The 14598-nt window shown below is 47.4% G+C and overlaps 1 long non-coding RNA gene and 1 pseudogene across 1 annotated transcript; both read right to left on the reverse strand.

Annotated features, from left to right (window-relative positions):
• Window positions 1-338: 338 nt before the first annotated feature.
• On the reverse strand, window positions 339-9730 carry LOC146186941 (uncharacterized). Its single transcript, XR_014708184.1, has 4 exons — window positions 9640-9730; window positions 5109-5174; window positions 575-657; window positions 339-489 (listed from the first exon to the last, which is right to left on the reverse strand). It is a non-coding gene; the product is annotated as an uncharacterized LOC146186941 (long non-coding RNA).
• LOC146186942 (U2 spliceosomal RNA) lies at window positions 5641-5813 on the reverse strand (annotated as a pseudogene).
• Window positions 9731-14598: the final 4868 nt, after the last annotated feature.

Raw genomic sequence — 14598 nt, forward strand, 5'->3', positions numbered from 1 at the left:
ATCATGCGCATGCGCAGAAATAGGCTATGTGGAGCCACGTAAAGCTGCGCTCTGATACGGGTAGTGAAAATTTTGCTTCAAAAATATGTTTTCATTGCTGTCAAAACATTAGTTCACACCAACTGGGTTGGTCATGATGAAATGCAACTCAGTTGGATTTCAGCATGGCGATAAGGAAGCAATCATCTTCAATTAGGATCTGAACAAAAGCATGAGATTCACTTTAAATGTTCAATAACTTTGTGCTGCAAATAAAGGGCATGGCTGCTTGCCTGCAGCCTTCCTTCGTCGTAATAGAGACTGCCTCGAAACCCACGAGCATGGCGCCTGATCCCCCAGCTGCCTCGTCCTGTCCAGGCACTGACACAGTGCCAGTGACTGCAGCCGACTTCGCAGTGCGCGGTGCACAGTCTTGTCCCTCCTGCAGCTGCCGGCAGTGGTAGCATACGCTGGTTCCGGACAGCAGCTACGAGCTTGTAACGAAGATGGCTGAGGGAAAAAGTAAAACATTTCAACACCTATAACATCTATAGGCTCTGTAATGATGCAGGCACAAAAAGGGATCTTTACCAACCTTTTCAGGGTGTGAAATGACCAAGCGCTGCTGGTAGTTGCGGCATATATAGTCAATGCCGCATGGGTCGGCACTCAGTGCTCCTGAAGAAAAAGGGCACAACGCACTAAAGCAGACTGCATTACATACGTAAAGGACTCAAACACGTAGCTCGGAACAAAGTCGAGAGTGCTCCTTGGTGCTTCTAATAGGTGGCGTCTAAATTTTGGCAGCCATTGCGTCACAGCGAGGTTTAGTAACATGAATTTTGACTTCCGGGTCGTGTCTATGGCTTGATTTGCATTGGCATTGCCTGTGAACATGATATTTACAACACATATTTTTAAGTTCAGACGTTCACAGTGCCGAAGAAATTGCATTAAACTGTAGAAACTCTGCCAAAACGGTATAAGATGTTCAGAGTGCCTTGGAACATAGAGCGACAAAAGCAATGGGCCGTTGCTATCCGCCGGCAGACTGCTGCCGGTCTTAGCTCAGTGTTGTACATTGTGGGCATGGTGAAGTAAGCCAAAACCCAAATAATATGTACATGTGCAAGGCAAAGCACAGGTACAAGGCGGCAAGTTCAAAGAGACTGCAATGCTGCGCTAGATTCAAGAAATGTTAGTAATGATAAACAGAAAAATGTTTCATTGATGGCCACAATGCTGTCAGGTGAAGCATTCCACTCCTTTATAGCCAGGACTAATGGAGAATTCAGATATTTGTTTGTGCGGGCAAAAACTGTTTAAATTTTATGCGCACGTTCGGTACGAGATGATATGTGATGTGTCGCTCTGATGTGCCTGCACGCGAAAAATGAATTATCTAGTAGAGGGAGTGGAACAATGATAAACAAAAAAATTTCTGTCGTATAATGAGGTCCAGAATGTTTAGAGATTGCTTTATTACAGAAACGCTCTGGTATGGGGAGTACGACCATAGAATAAAGCGGGCTGCCTTATTTTGCACAGACAGTTGAGACTCTACGGAGCTGGATAATATACTTCGGTGGGGATGCCATACTACCGAACAATAATCTAAGGATGGCCGAATTAGAGATGTGTAGGCCTGTAGCTTTAATTGGTATCAGGGTTATCTAAGGTAGACGACATTTGAGAAGGCCGAATTTTGTCAAAGATTTGCTAGTTATATATTTTATATGGATATGCCAATTGACGTTCATGAAAAGAACAACGTCCAAATATTTGAAAGTTGATGTGCGCTCAATTACATTTATAATGTAGTGGTTTACTGCAGTTTTATAAAGTACAGACAAAGTCATCTGTTTGGTTTTATTGCTGTTTATTTCCACCTGTCAAACACTGCACCAAGTACTTAACCTATCTAGATCTGTTTGCAAAGCAACAACGATGTTAGGATTAAATATTTCCTTATAAATGATACAATCGCCAGCAAAAAAGACATATGGAGGTGCTAATCTCTGTCGTGGTGTCATTAATATAAATTAGAACAGAAGTGGGCCTAAAATGGACCCTTGCGGTACACCCGATTTAACATGTTCAGGTTCAGATAAGATGTTATTCGCAAATACAGATTGTTGCCTGTTAGCTAAAAGTTCTATCCACTTTGTAGTATTATGGTCAAGTTACAAGTTATGCACCTTTTTGATGAGGTGCTTGTGGGCTACCCAATCAAAGGGTTTAGAAAAGTCAATAAATATTGTGTCAGTGAACAAGGCGCTGTGGATTGTAAGACGGAGATCTGTAACTAATTCAAATAATTGGGTTTGGGTATGAATGCTGGTACTGAAAACCATGCACATTTTCAAGTAGCAGGTCATTTGTTTTAGGCATTCTATGATGTGGGAAGTCTAGTGCCATGATTAAAGTCTAAGACTGTCCTGATCCTATTAGCGATTACCTTAGTAAATACCTTGTACATAATGGATAGTAAACTGATTGGTCTGTAATTTTTCAAGTCCTTAGCGTCCCATTTGAATTAAAATAATGTTAGCCTTCTTCCATGAGTCCAGTACTTTCGATGACATGAGGCAGCATGTCATGCAGCGGCCCCCTACGTGTGTCACATGTCGGAGGTATTCTAGAAGCTCCTTCACGGAGCTGAAGTAAGAAATGACCACGGATCACAAGCCTTGAAGTAAGTCACAAAGCTTCTCTGCATCTGTTATCACTGTGTTGGCACATTCACATAGCTGCTGCTCGAATTTTTGTAGACGAATGTATGCCTATTTTGACATGTCCCCTATTGTATCTGCGCGTCTGCAAAAGCGCAGTATAGCGCTTTCTGCCAATCTGCTCATGTTTGCATTGTTTTCTCCCAGAAGGCTGTCACATACCAGACCCGGGCTGTCTACCAGGCGAACACCAGGTTGTCACTTTCTGTTCACCTGTCCTGCACAGGATCAGCGGTATCCTTCGTATATGTGGAGCCAGTCCTCCAGATCTTCATCAGCTGTCACTTTAAACGTAGGGATGCAGCGTGAAGCCCGGATCGATGGTGTGTTATATGTTCATTTTGGTCGTTCATATCGATGGCCGGAATGATGCAGCCCCTTAAATCTTTCAGCTGTGGTCATTTGCTTATTTTTGCTGCCACGATAGTTTTCTTGCCAGAAGAAAACAGGTCGTTAAAGTGCTCATCAAAGTTTTTACTTGTTTCTTCACCTTTTAGCACGTCCTGTAACTGCAGCGTAATTTTTCCACAACTGTGTTTCAACGTTATCGGTGAGTGGTCGCTTCCCCTTCATTCTATTTTTATCCATAGCTAGCGCTGGATTACAGGGAGAGCTAAGGAGGCTGAAGCCCAGGGCCTCATCTTTGAGAGCAGGGGAAGGAGGCCCGCCTAATGCAACTGTTTAGCCTAGCTGACAATGAAGACCTTGTGCTGCAAAAATGACTTCCCCACCATCTCAAGGGCCTCTTATGGGGCATTCGGTCTGCATTTGCTTTACGAATTGTGCAAGGTTCTTTTTTTCGTAGTTTCCAGTCTTTGTGTGTATGTGTGTGTGGGGGGGGGGGGGGGGGGGGAATCTTAAAATTGCAATGCGAACAGTATGTGGGATGAAAAGGAAAATAAAATGTTCCTTCTCTACCATCTTTTCCCAACTCTCCAATACTTAAATCACTTCCTTTCTACCACACAGAGAGAGAAAAGAAAGTCCATGCCACATTGATTGCCTCACAAAAGTGTCCTTCGTAATCTTCTCGGCTGAGCATGAATGGCTTCTTTAGTAGTAATGCTGTTGCATTTCTAGTGCAGGAACTCCATTGACTGCACTTTGTTCTTGTTTTCTTTTTTTAATTTGTTGTAGTTCAAATGACACTGGGTATATTCCAGTAGTGTACTATGGCCATGTGGAGGGACCGCCAAGAAAAGAAAGGGGGGGGCTACATGCTCATCAGACCCGGGCATCTGTTCCTCATAGTCCAGCCCTGTCCATAGCAGGGATCTTAAATGCACCTCCACCATTTGCTACAGCTAGTTTCTGGCTATACCTCGAGTCGTGTCTGCTCAATCTTCACTACTGGGAAAAGTTCCTGGCGGGTAATGCCTCGGCAATGTTTTCCTGTGGTCTGTCAGACAGGAAAGCAACAGAGACCGAAATACACAAAGGAGGGCTATGCGCTCATCACATGTGGCAACAGCGATACGTACAATTAGGACTAGCTGGCGGCGCTGGTTCTTGTTCAGATTGTCTGGCAGGTCGTGCCTAGACTTTCATCCCGAAATCAAGCTACTCAGCTCTGCCCTGAATGGGACGACTCCTTTTTACTCTCCCCAACCCTGAAGTTATTGTCCCCCTCGGTAATGGAGTGAGGGAGCAAAGTTTACTCGCTGTACGCTCTCCAGCCTGTTGCGTCATCTAGACTCTACGGCCATTGCTATGTGCACCTGTGGTAGTTACTTAGTTACTGCGTCCGCATTTCACTTCACAGCGCTCTCACTGCAATGGCTCTGTGGTTTAGGTGTGACTGCTGAGCCCAGGACATGGGTTTGATCCCTGCTGCGGTGACCCGTGTTTCCATGCGGCTGAAACTCTGGCCACTCTTGCGCCATGTGATGTGAATGTACTCCGGTCTGAACTAATTAATCTCTTCACTACAGTGTTCCTCTCAGCCCACGCTGCTTTGGGAAGTTGACTCCGTATACCACACCACTGCACTGTACTTTTCACATCACAAATTGATTCAAGCCGAGCCAATTCACAGTTTCACTACCGCACTTTTCACTGAGCCAAGCCAAGCCAATTCAGTTTCACAGACCACACTTCACGTCACAAACTGGCTCAAGCCAAGCCAATTCACAGTTTCGCAGACCACACTTTTCACGTCCCAAACTGAGTCAAGCCAAACCAATTATCAGTTTAACTGACTGCATTTTTCACATCCCAAGTTGAGCCACGTCAGTGCATGGTCTTTCTGGTGAGGTTGTAATGCTCCATGGTGTGACGTTGCAGCACCAATTGGTTGTCATAGTGGCATGTATATCCCGTCTGATGTTCCAGCCATTTCTTTCGCAGCTTCACTTGCGCCCCCGCACCTCTTTTTGGCCCCTCCGTGTAGCCACTCACCAGGTGAAGCAGTCAACGGGCCTTGACTAGATGACCTGCATTACATCCAAATGCTGAAGTAACGTCCTGCAGAGGCAAAAATTAAGAGTTGAGACATACCATAAGCCTGCAGATATTTATGACACACACACATACCTAGTAAAGATCACATGTTATTACTTTAAACATCACATTCAACAAAACTGGCAAAAAATAGCCTGAGCATAAGGACTTTTTTTCTTTCATCTACATACACAACCAATTTTCGTCTTTGACATAAGTGGCTCTCTCGAGGTGAAAATAAGTGCTATCTTCTCTGATTTTTCAAAGGCAGATTGATTAACCGGGGTTTTATACCTAGCTGCTGCATCCTTCTAGCACTACGGTAGACGGGTGCGACATACTCCGACCCTGCCACCATAGTCGCCCAGGCAGACGTTGGGGTCACAGGTGTCAGGAGAACACTTCATAGAGAACAGTCTGCAATCAGAACTGCCTTCTTAGTTGTGGAATAACTCTGATTTTTGATTTTGAAAGTCTCACCCCGTGGTGGGGTGAGTGGGCCGACCCCGGAGGCAGTGCAATACCGGGCCAACCCGTGGCGGAGGTGAAGCAAGCTTCAAGCACTCCGCCGCATTCCAAAAATAAGTTTAATATCTTGGGTCCAAATAGGCCCCGTATCAGATATTAAGCTGATAAGAACAGAGTGTTTTTCAGAAATGTTTTGTACATTTCCTAGCAGTTTTATTGCAGACACCTACTGTTGTTGTTCAACACTTTGATCTTAGCCAAAAGGCCGAGAAGCGATACCAAGGCTTGAATCGCGGTCCGGGGTCTTTACAACCAACTACCAGACACGCCCCCGTCACAAAGTGAGCGCCCGCCGGCGAGCGCCGCGAGATCGGGCGCTTCTCCAGGGCGGTGGCTCCGGCAGGTTTCTATGACTCCCTCGGCTCGTCTCTGCTATTTGAAAGCATTGACTTAAAGCCCATTACACTCGAAATTCGACTACGATACTCAGAATCCGAGCAAAGTTTACCTTCTTTAACGGTCGCCCTAGCGGTGTTGCGAAGTCGTTTCGAAAAATTACGCTGAAGTTAAGTCCATGTGAAAATATTATGATACCTAAACCTGGCAAACAGCTCCAAATTGAAAATCTCAGGCCCATATCGCTCACGTCGTGCCTCGGCAAGCTTTACGAGCGGGTGGTGCTGCAAAGACTGCAAAATTTCATGGAAGATAATGAACATGTACCCCATACCATGTTCGGCTTCAGAGCAAAACTCTCGACGCAGGACGTGCTGCTTCAAATACAAGAAGATGTGCTCCGCAACGTACCCCGAACAGGTGAAAATGTCATAATGGCCCTTGACATCAAGGGAGCATTTGATAACGTCAGTCACGAAGCGATCCTTACAGGTCTAGACGACCTGAACTGCGGACGCAGAATCCACGGGTACGTCAAAGCCTTCCTGTCAGATAGAACTGCCACCATCGGCATGGGAGACCTTCGATCGAACAAAATTCACGCGCCAAACAAAGGAACACCACAAGGATCAGTCATCTCACCTATCCTCTTCAATATAGCTATGATAGGTCTAGCACGAAAACTAGAGAAGATCGAAGGCATCAGGCACGCCATGTATGCAGACGACATAACAGTCTGGACGAACACCGGTTCCCTCGGGGAGAAGGAAGGAAAACTACAGGAAGCGGCCTCCTGTGTACAGAAATATCTCGGAGAAAGAGGACTCGCATGCTCGACCGAGAAATCGGAACTGCTTCGAGTGTGGAGAGGCAAACAAAACCGGACCGTCCCAACCAGTGAGAGCCTGAAACTCAACATCTACCTGGAAGGAATGCCCATCCCTGAAAAGACAAAAATAAGAATATTAGGTATGTGGGTTCAATCGAACCAGCGCAGTAGTCACACTTTTACCATGCTCAAAACTACAACGCTACAAGTGACACGCATGATCACCCGCATCACCAACAGGCGGCATGGCATGCGCGAAGAGGACACACTAAAACTAGTTAGAAACCTGGTAGTGAGCCGAATTATGTACAGCCTGCCCTACCAGTGCCTCAACAAGAGTGAAATACAACAAGCTGATGCCCTGCTACGCAAAGCGTATAAGACGGCGCTCCGATTACCGCGCAACACGTCTACAGAAAAGCTCATGGCGCTTGGATTGCAAAACACATTCGAAGAACTACGCGAGGCGCAGCTTGAGTCGCAAAAACTCAGGCTGCTGCAGACAACGACTGGAAGAGCGCTTTTACAGAGACTCGGATACTGTGAGCAGATGCGAGAAATAGCGAGGACGGTAACGATCCCCGACGAACTTCGCAAGTCCCTCAAGGTAGCTCCAATCCCGAGAAACATGGACCCTAACCTCAACCAAGGTAGAAGAGAAGCAAGGGCCAATTTTATTCAAAAAACATACGCTCCTGAAGACACGACTGTGTATGCAGACGCGTCCTCGAGAGGAGGACAGAACAAAATTGCAGTGGCCACGGTGGTCAATTCGTCTCTACGCGAAGTGACCAGCGCCTCTATCCGACACTGCACAGCAGCAGAGGCCGAGGAAGTAGCCATTTCTCTAGCGGTGGCGGAGGGCTATAGAGCTGGGCGGTCGCTAACGATACTCACGGACTCTCAAACAGCCTGTCGAAATTTCATGAATGGTAGGATTGGTCGTCACGCGCTTCGTATACTCCTCGAAGCGAGCGACAGATTTAAAAACCACGAAGAAAACAAGACCAGACACAAAATTATATGGGTACCGGGGCACATGGGGGTGGCAGGGAATCAAGAGGCTGACAGGATAGCTCGAGCATACACTACTTTCCGAGCATCCGACGGTTCCGCGGAACTTTTGCCAGCACCCAAGGCATACTCGGCCATACTAGAAAACTATAGAGGAAGAAGAATGCGATATCCCCCACCGCACAGTTCTCTCACCAGAGAGGAAACTGTCATATGGAGACAATTACAGACGGGTTCATACCGAAACCTACACATACTAAACAAAATGCACCCTACCTTATACGCTGACAGATGTCCGTGGTGCTATGAAAAACCAACACTGTATCACATCACATGGGCATGTCAAAACATAGATGTGGTCCCCAAAATTCGAAACCCGAGTGCGGAGCAATGGGAGACTCTGCTGTCCAGCGACCGCTGCGAAGACCAGAAAGGTCTGGTACAGCGAGCCCAACGGGCGGCAGCAGCCAGCGGAGCCCTGGACTGAGGGCAACCGACCATTGTAAAAAGTGGACGAAGTCGACGGAGAAGACTCTTGTGGATACAACAAGCAGACATCTCTGAAGACGTCTAAAAACCGCCAAATAATATAGGACTAAATAAAGTTTTTCCTCCTCCTCCTCCTCCTCTCATAAACTAATTTAGTATATCGTAAATGTGTGGACTTAAAATAATCAACCGCAATAAAGCATATTAACAATAAAAATAGCAACAAGCGAAACCGCGCCCAGTATGGCAGCGCCCATGGGTAGGCATGTCGATCGCACATGCACCCGAGTACCAGCGCAACTAGTTCTGTAAAAGTCAGCTTTCCCGCACTCCCAGGCGCGTATCCGCTGCTTACTAAAGTAATTTAGTGAACTGAGATGCAAAGGGAATTCGCTCGCAGCAACAATCAAGCGGACGAATGGAAGGAGCCCACGGTGAGCACGGAGCTATGTCACCGGTTAGGCGGGGTTTAGAGCTTTGGATACACATTCTGTCGTATCTAACACAAAGTAACGAAGATCCTGTGCTAGCACATTGCAGTGGGTCGTATAGATGGTTATTTATTCTACGAATGCTTCTAGTTTCACATTCGCTAACAGCACAGTTGATCCGTAGCTTCCCCGCCGTACCGATGCAGCGTGCTCTCAACGCACGTATCGTGTATAGTTAAATTATGTCGTTGTACCAATTATATTAGCACTGCCAAACGAAAGAAATTAAATTGCCAAGGTTGGAGAACAATCGATTTCAAAAGCTAGGCTGTCAGCTGATCCGCCAGGATGGTCCAGCGAGAGCGAATGTGGACACGGCCGGTTTGCCGCCGGGTCCGCAGATGGCGCCACGATACCGTGTCGGCGCCGTCGGGCGTAAAATCAACTTCAACAAAGGCAAAAGGAGCGAAACGTGAAAGCGCCGAAACCGCAACCATGAAATAACCGCAGCCCAGAAATAACATCTTCTGAAACATATTCCCAACAGAAGCGCAGCGAGAACTCGAGAAGAACGATAGGCAGTCATGTCACTCCGTACATGGCGCTGCGGGAAAAAAATAAAAAATTCTTATAAACGAAAGGTCGGCTATTTCTTCAAAAGTACGGCCCCTGGAAATATATCGAATGCATGATGTCAAGGCTATCAAAACGTAAACATAAGTCAGACTGTGGACCATTGACAATTAAGTTGTACTGTACTCGAAGACATGTGCCATTGACGAGCAAGCAACAGTAACCGCGCTACCTTCCTACACCGCGAGTTCGAAACGAAGGCCAAGTTAAATATGTAACGCAAGCTTGCCTGACATTCGACGCGGCTCAGATGGCTTCAACAATACGACGCTAGATGCAATACAGCTCTGTCCCACCGAAGGTCCTTCGGCGAACTGCTACGTTGGCGGCGCTTCTGTGTAAACAAGACGCAGTCGGCGGGCGTCACACCAGTGGCAGCACAAGCGCGCGGCAAAAACGACTAACAAGTCATGCACGCACCATAAACACGGCGCAACAGTTGCGACCGCACAGCCATCACTTCGCGAATGCGACACCAAAATTAATCAGCGTAACGAGGATAAAACCGCTGCAGCAAAACACGCACACAATGAACACTGGAAGTGACGGTCTGCTCACACACACACACGTGTTTGCTAGCCACCTGCACAGCATACTGCTCGTACTGCCGTGCATCACGCACGCGTCACAAACACGGCGCTACCACACACATGGCGGCAACAAAATAACCACCGACGCACAGGCTAGAGTATCACTTCTGCACAGCTGCACGAACAATAGAACACGGTCGAACAACAAAGATGCGCAGGACCATGCAGCACCACTGCGAAAGGTGAACTAAGACTGACGCACTGACCTCCTGCGCCTGAGCGACGAATTCTCGCATACGTCACATCGCGTCATTCGACCCGCCTCGACGAGAATGGACGAATAGAATTCTGCCTTTCCTGCTTCGTTTTTCTCTTGCTCCTTTCTGGAAGCGCTGAGAAGGAGCATCATCTCAATGCCCTCCAACTTTCCCACCCCCACCTCACCTTCCTTCACCAGCCATGAGGCCTCTCCTTGTCTCCCTCTTGCGCCCAGCTGACGCTGACAAGACCACACAGAGAGAAAAGAGAATAGGTTGGGGAAGGGAAAGGAAACTGCAGCGCTCATTCGACTGCCTTGGCCTGGGCGCCGGGCTCCTCGCCAAGGCCTTCTGCTTGCGAGCTGCTTGTCTCCGCCGCGGGTCGGGTAGCGGCGAGTACCAGAGGGCAAAGGGCGAACTTCCGCGCTTAAGTCGAAAAGAAGCCCAAGTACCGCGCCGCCAGTTGAATGGTTTTAACTTGTCCCACGTACGACTGCAGCAATGCCATACGTTTGTTTCCGTCGATTCGCTTACATCGTCGAGGTTGCAAATACTTGGTCCAGTCATTCCCACCCTACGGAAATGAGAAAGCCAAAAATACAACTTCCCCCCTCTGTATCGTTGGCTTGTAGAGAGAGGCGTCGAAAGGGTACAATGGCTTAATAGCAAGCCGGGACAGACAAGCTGTTCACAGCGCTGGGAAAGGCAGGGGCGATATTAGAAGCACAATGATCTATTATTGTGCGTAGGCTCCCGAGGTACTTGGAAGCACAATTACCTATTTTTGTGCGCAGGCGGATACCTCTTCGTTTCCGCAAAGAAAAAAAAAAAAAAGAAAAGGCAAGTGCGTGGTCTATACTTCGTTTCACGAGATATCTGCAGCACTGCGATAGGCAAAGGAGCTCTTACTATTGTGTCCCTTAGTGCCTCTCGCCCCTGCGCACTATAATAGAGAATTGTGCTCCTGCTGTCACCCCCGCCAATTTGGGGGGGGGGGGGGGGGGCGAGAGGCACGTAGGAGCACAATTGCCTATTGTAGTGCGCGTGATCCTGATTGGATCGAGGTGCCTCTGCCTTTCGCAGTGCTGCAAACATCTTGTGAGACGAAGTATAGGAAAGAGGAATTTTGATTGAAAAAACAAGCCTTGTGACGAAGCTGACAAATTTCTTTCTACACATGACCAATGGACCTTTTTTCAAGTAGCTTCCTCGGTTGCCATTTTCGCTGGAATGCCACACGAAAAGGGGGAGAGTGGGGGAGTTCGCTGCACTTGCTTTTCCACGAAGCGATCGACGTCCCTCGATTCCTGGATAGAAGGGCGAGCCATCGCCAGCCGGGAAGAAAATTTCAAGACCGCAGGATGGTTGTAGGGGTTTATTAAAATATAATCGAAAGGAGAGAGTTCCAGTGACAATTACGGAGATATTTGAAAGCGGTATCCACACACGAGGTGACATATGCTAATGTATATTCAGAAGCCTGTCAAAGATATGTCGTCGCGGTCACTACAGGTGGACTGTGCAGCAAGCCAGGCGTTGTGCACGTAATACAGCTCAAGGATTGGGCTATCAACCGAAATTGAATGATATTTTTAAAGCGAAAAATGTGCCAAATAACAAAACGCAAAATAGTGTGCTGTCATGATTTCTAATTCCTAATATGGGCTTTACGGAATGCAGCTTATTTCATTTTCCCAAGCAGCCTGCCACTCGTAGTTGACTGTGCACTAGTTTCATGCAATGTTCGTGGCATGTTCACCTATTTCCATGGTTCTGACTTGTGCAGCGAATGTGTCTGCTCTCTTTTTATCGATAATTCCAATATAACTGGGGACCCAGCAGAATATTACAGAATGTGTTTGTGTCGTGGCTTTTACTATGTATTATGCTTCCTATCAGTGAGTGAACAGCATATCCAGAGGTTAACGCGGTGAGGACACTTAGCGTGTAAATAATGCTACTTTTGATCAATTCATTCGTTATTTCACCCACAGCGACACAACGTGTATAACAATCTGCAATAAAAACTGATGCACACTGAGTCAGTCGTATTGATTTCTGTTTCGTCCAGCGCTATCACACTACCAACATAATCTGTATAAAATGAGGTGTAATTACTATGTTTTTCCTTTAGCCTGAGGTGTTGCTGCAACATGGGCTTATGTGATATGTGCATTTTCTGAAATTGTGTTAGTGTTGAGTAACAAACATCGGGGAGGGTGTACCATGTTGGTTCGCGCTTTGGGGCAATAATTGGCATTTCATTCATTATATCCAGCTCCTAGTATTTTCCTTCGAAATGCAATAGGAATGGCTTTATTGCACGGGACTTGTCGCTGAATTCGTTTTGTCATTAGCGAGCAGCGGTTGCACGATATGTGCACCCCCGCTCTCCGTGCATGCTCGTAATTTCTTTTTTTTATATATATGCTATGTGCTTCACACAGAATAAAATAGTAGACGTGAAATATGGGTCAATTGGTACACTTTCTTGAAAAAAAAAAAAAAGTCAAAAGACGGAACACGGAGGAGAGACGAGGCACGCAAAGCGACTGGACTAACAACTGTGCCTTATTGAAATCAACAATCTCCCAGGAATGGTACCAGAGCATGCGCAGCTCAGTCATCGAAAAACTACATTCTTCATCCAAGAGCTAACACTAATCCATTTATAGCACCCCATTTTGTTGAACAAGTGTATAAACTAAAAGAAATTTTGAAGCAGCAAGACGCTGCGGAGGAGGTCTTGAGTCTGATGGGTGAACTTGTGGTAATGAAAGTCCATTGGACACGGTTGTCAGCCAAGGGGCATGGCAACCACGATCTTTTACCAATTCATGCAATAAAGAAAAAAAAAAGCCGGGGTGGCGCAGTGGTTACGGCGCTCGACCACTGTGCCCAGGGACGCGGGATCGAATCCCGGCCTCGGCGGCCGATTTTCGATGGAGGCGAAAAGCAAGACGCCCGTGTGCTGTGCGCGGCAACAATCGCGGCAACCTCCCAGGAGCGGAAAAGAATGGGTCGCCGAGTCACATATAGCGGCAACATTCTTTTCCTTCCTTTTTTTTATTATCATTTTAAAAAACCACCACCACCACCACAAAGTCGGATAACACCCTTCACGGGACTCTTTTGGGAGACGCATGTATGAAAAACAGTTTTCTTGCATCCCTGCCCGTCCCATACTCTACCCATCAGCGAGGCCGCTGCCCCGCGGCCGGTCTCGAGGGAGAGCGCGGACGGCGCCGAGGGGGAAGGCGCGCGGCGGCGCGGCTACAGGCGCGGGCGCTGTGCATTTTCTTCCCTTTTTTTTTTTTTTTTCTTCCAGCAGAAGGCATTTGCAGAGGTGCAGTGCAGAAGGGTGAGCGGTAGGGTGCCATGAGATAAGCCCCTCTGTCGTTCGCTACCGCCTTGGGCTGCCTTGCGACTGTCGCGTCACGCTTCCTCTCCATCTCCGCACCCTTCCCACTTTAAAACTGACCTACGTTTCTCAACGCCGTTGGAACTGGAAAGGTGAAAATGGTGTAAAAAGCAAGCAAGAGGACGCAGCTAAGCAGCATCTCTGCAAGTTCAAAAGGTCAAGAACGAGCAGAAAAGAATCGTGTTGCGAAAAGCTTACTCCCCCGCACGAAATCAGGTAGTGGAGAAGAAACGGGGCTTACAGGAAGCAAAGTGGGTTGCGCGTAATTCGGCGGCGCAGAGAATTTCAGATCAAGAGAGACCCAACTTGCTACATTCATACACGATATGCATGCTCACCTTGACTGCAAACTACAAACCGATATATTTTTTAGACTTTGCTAAAGCATTTGATATAGTAGCCTGTCGTGACGGTGGGGCTACGTCGACCCGGCCTTCACTTGGTAGCGTGCAGAGACTCGGGGTTGAAATAGGATTGAATCTTCGAAGTTGGTGAAATATGTACAAGCAGGTTTAATGGCACTTTGAGAAACTTATTTACAAGATTATTTACACGAAAAAGAAGGGTACATCAGCAAAATGGCAAGCGTTAAGAGTTCATAGCGAGAAGCGACTGGATGAGCCGTTTACCCAGGGCCCAGAGCGACATTTCGTGCTCTGCAGCGTCCTTAAAAACCCCCTATGTCCAGCCCCTCTCTGAAGATGCTGACCAACCAAATCCAGGGCACGCCCCTCAGGTATCGGCATCCAATCGAACACATCACTGCACTGATGGTCTGAAGCACTGACTGGTCCGGCATTCATTCGTTGGGCGTGATCACTTGTTGGCGGGAAAAGCTTGGAAACGGCGAGGAGAGGAGGTACATTTCTATTCTTCAGCAAAGAAACCACAGGCTGGTTCTGACAAGGGGTTTTACTTCTCAGAAACCCGAGTGCACGTGGCGCCGCATAGGGCTCCCAACATTGTCCCTTTTCGACAAT

The sequence above is a fragment of the Amblyomma maculatum genome, chromosome 6, assembly GCF_055883805.1.
Source record: "Amblyomma maculatum isolate TAMU_Amacu chromosome 6, ASM5588380v1, whole genome shotgun sequence".
Taxonomy (NCBI): Eukaryota; Metazoa; Arthropoda; class Arachnida; order Ixodida; family Ixodidae; genus Amblyomma; species Amblyomma maculatum.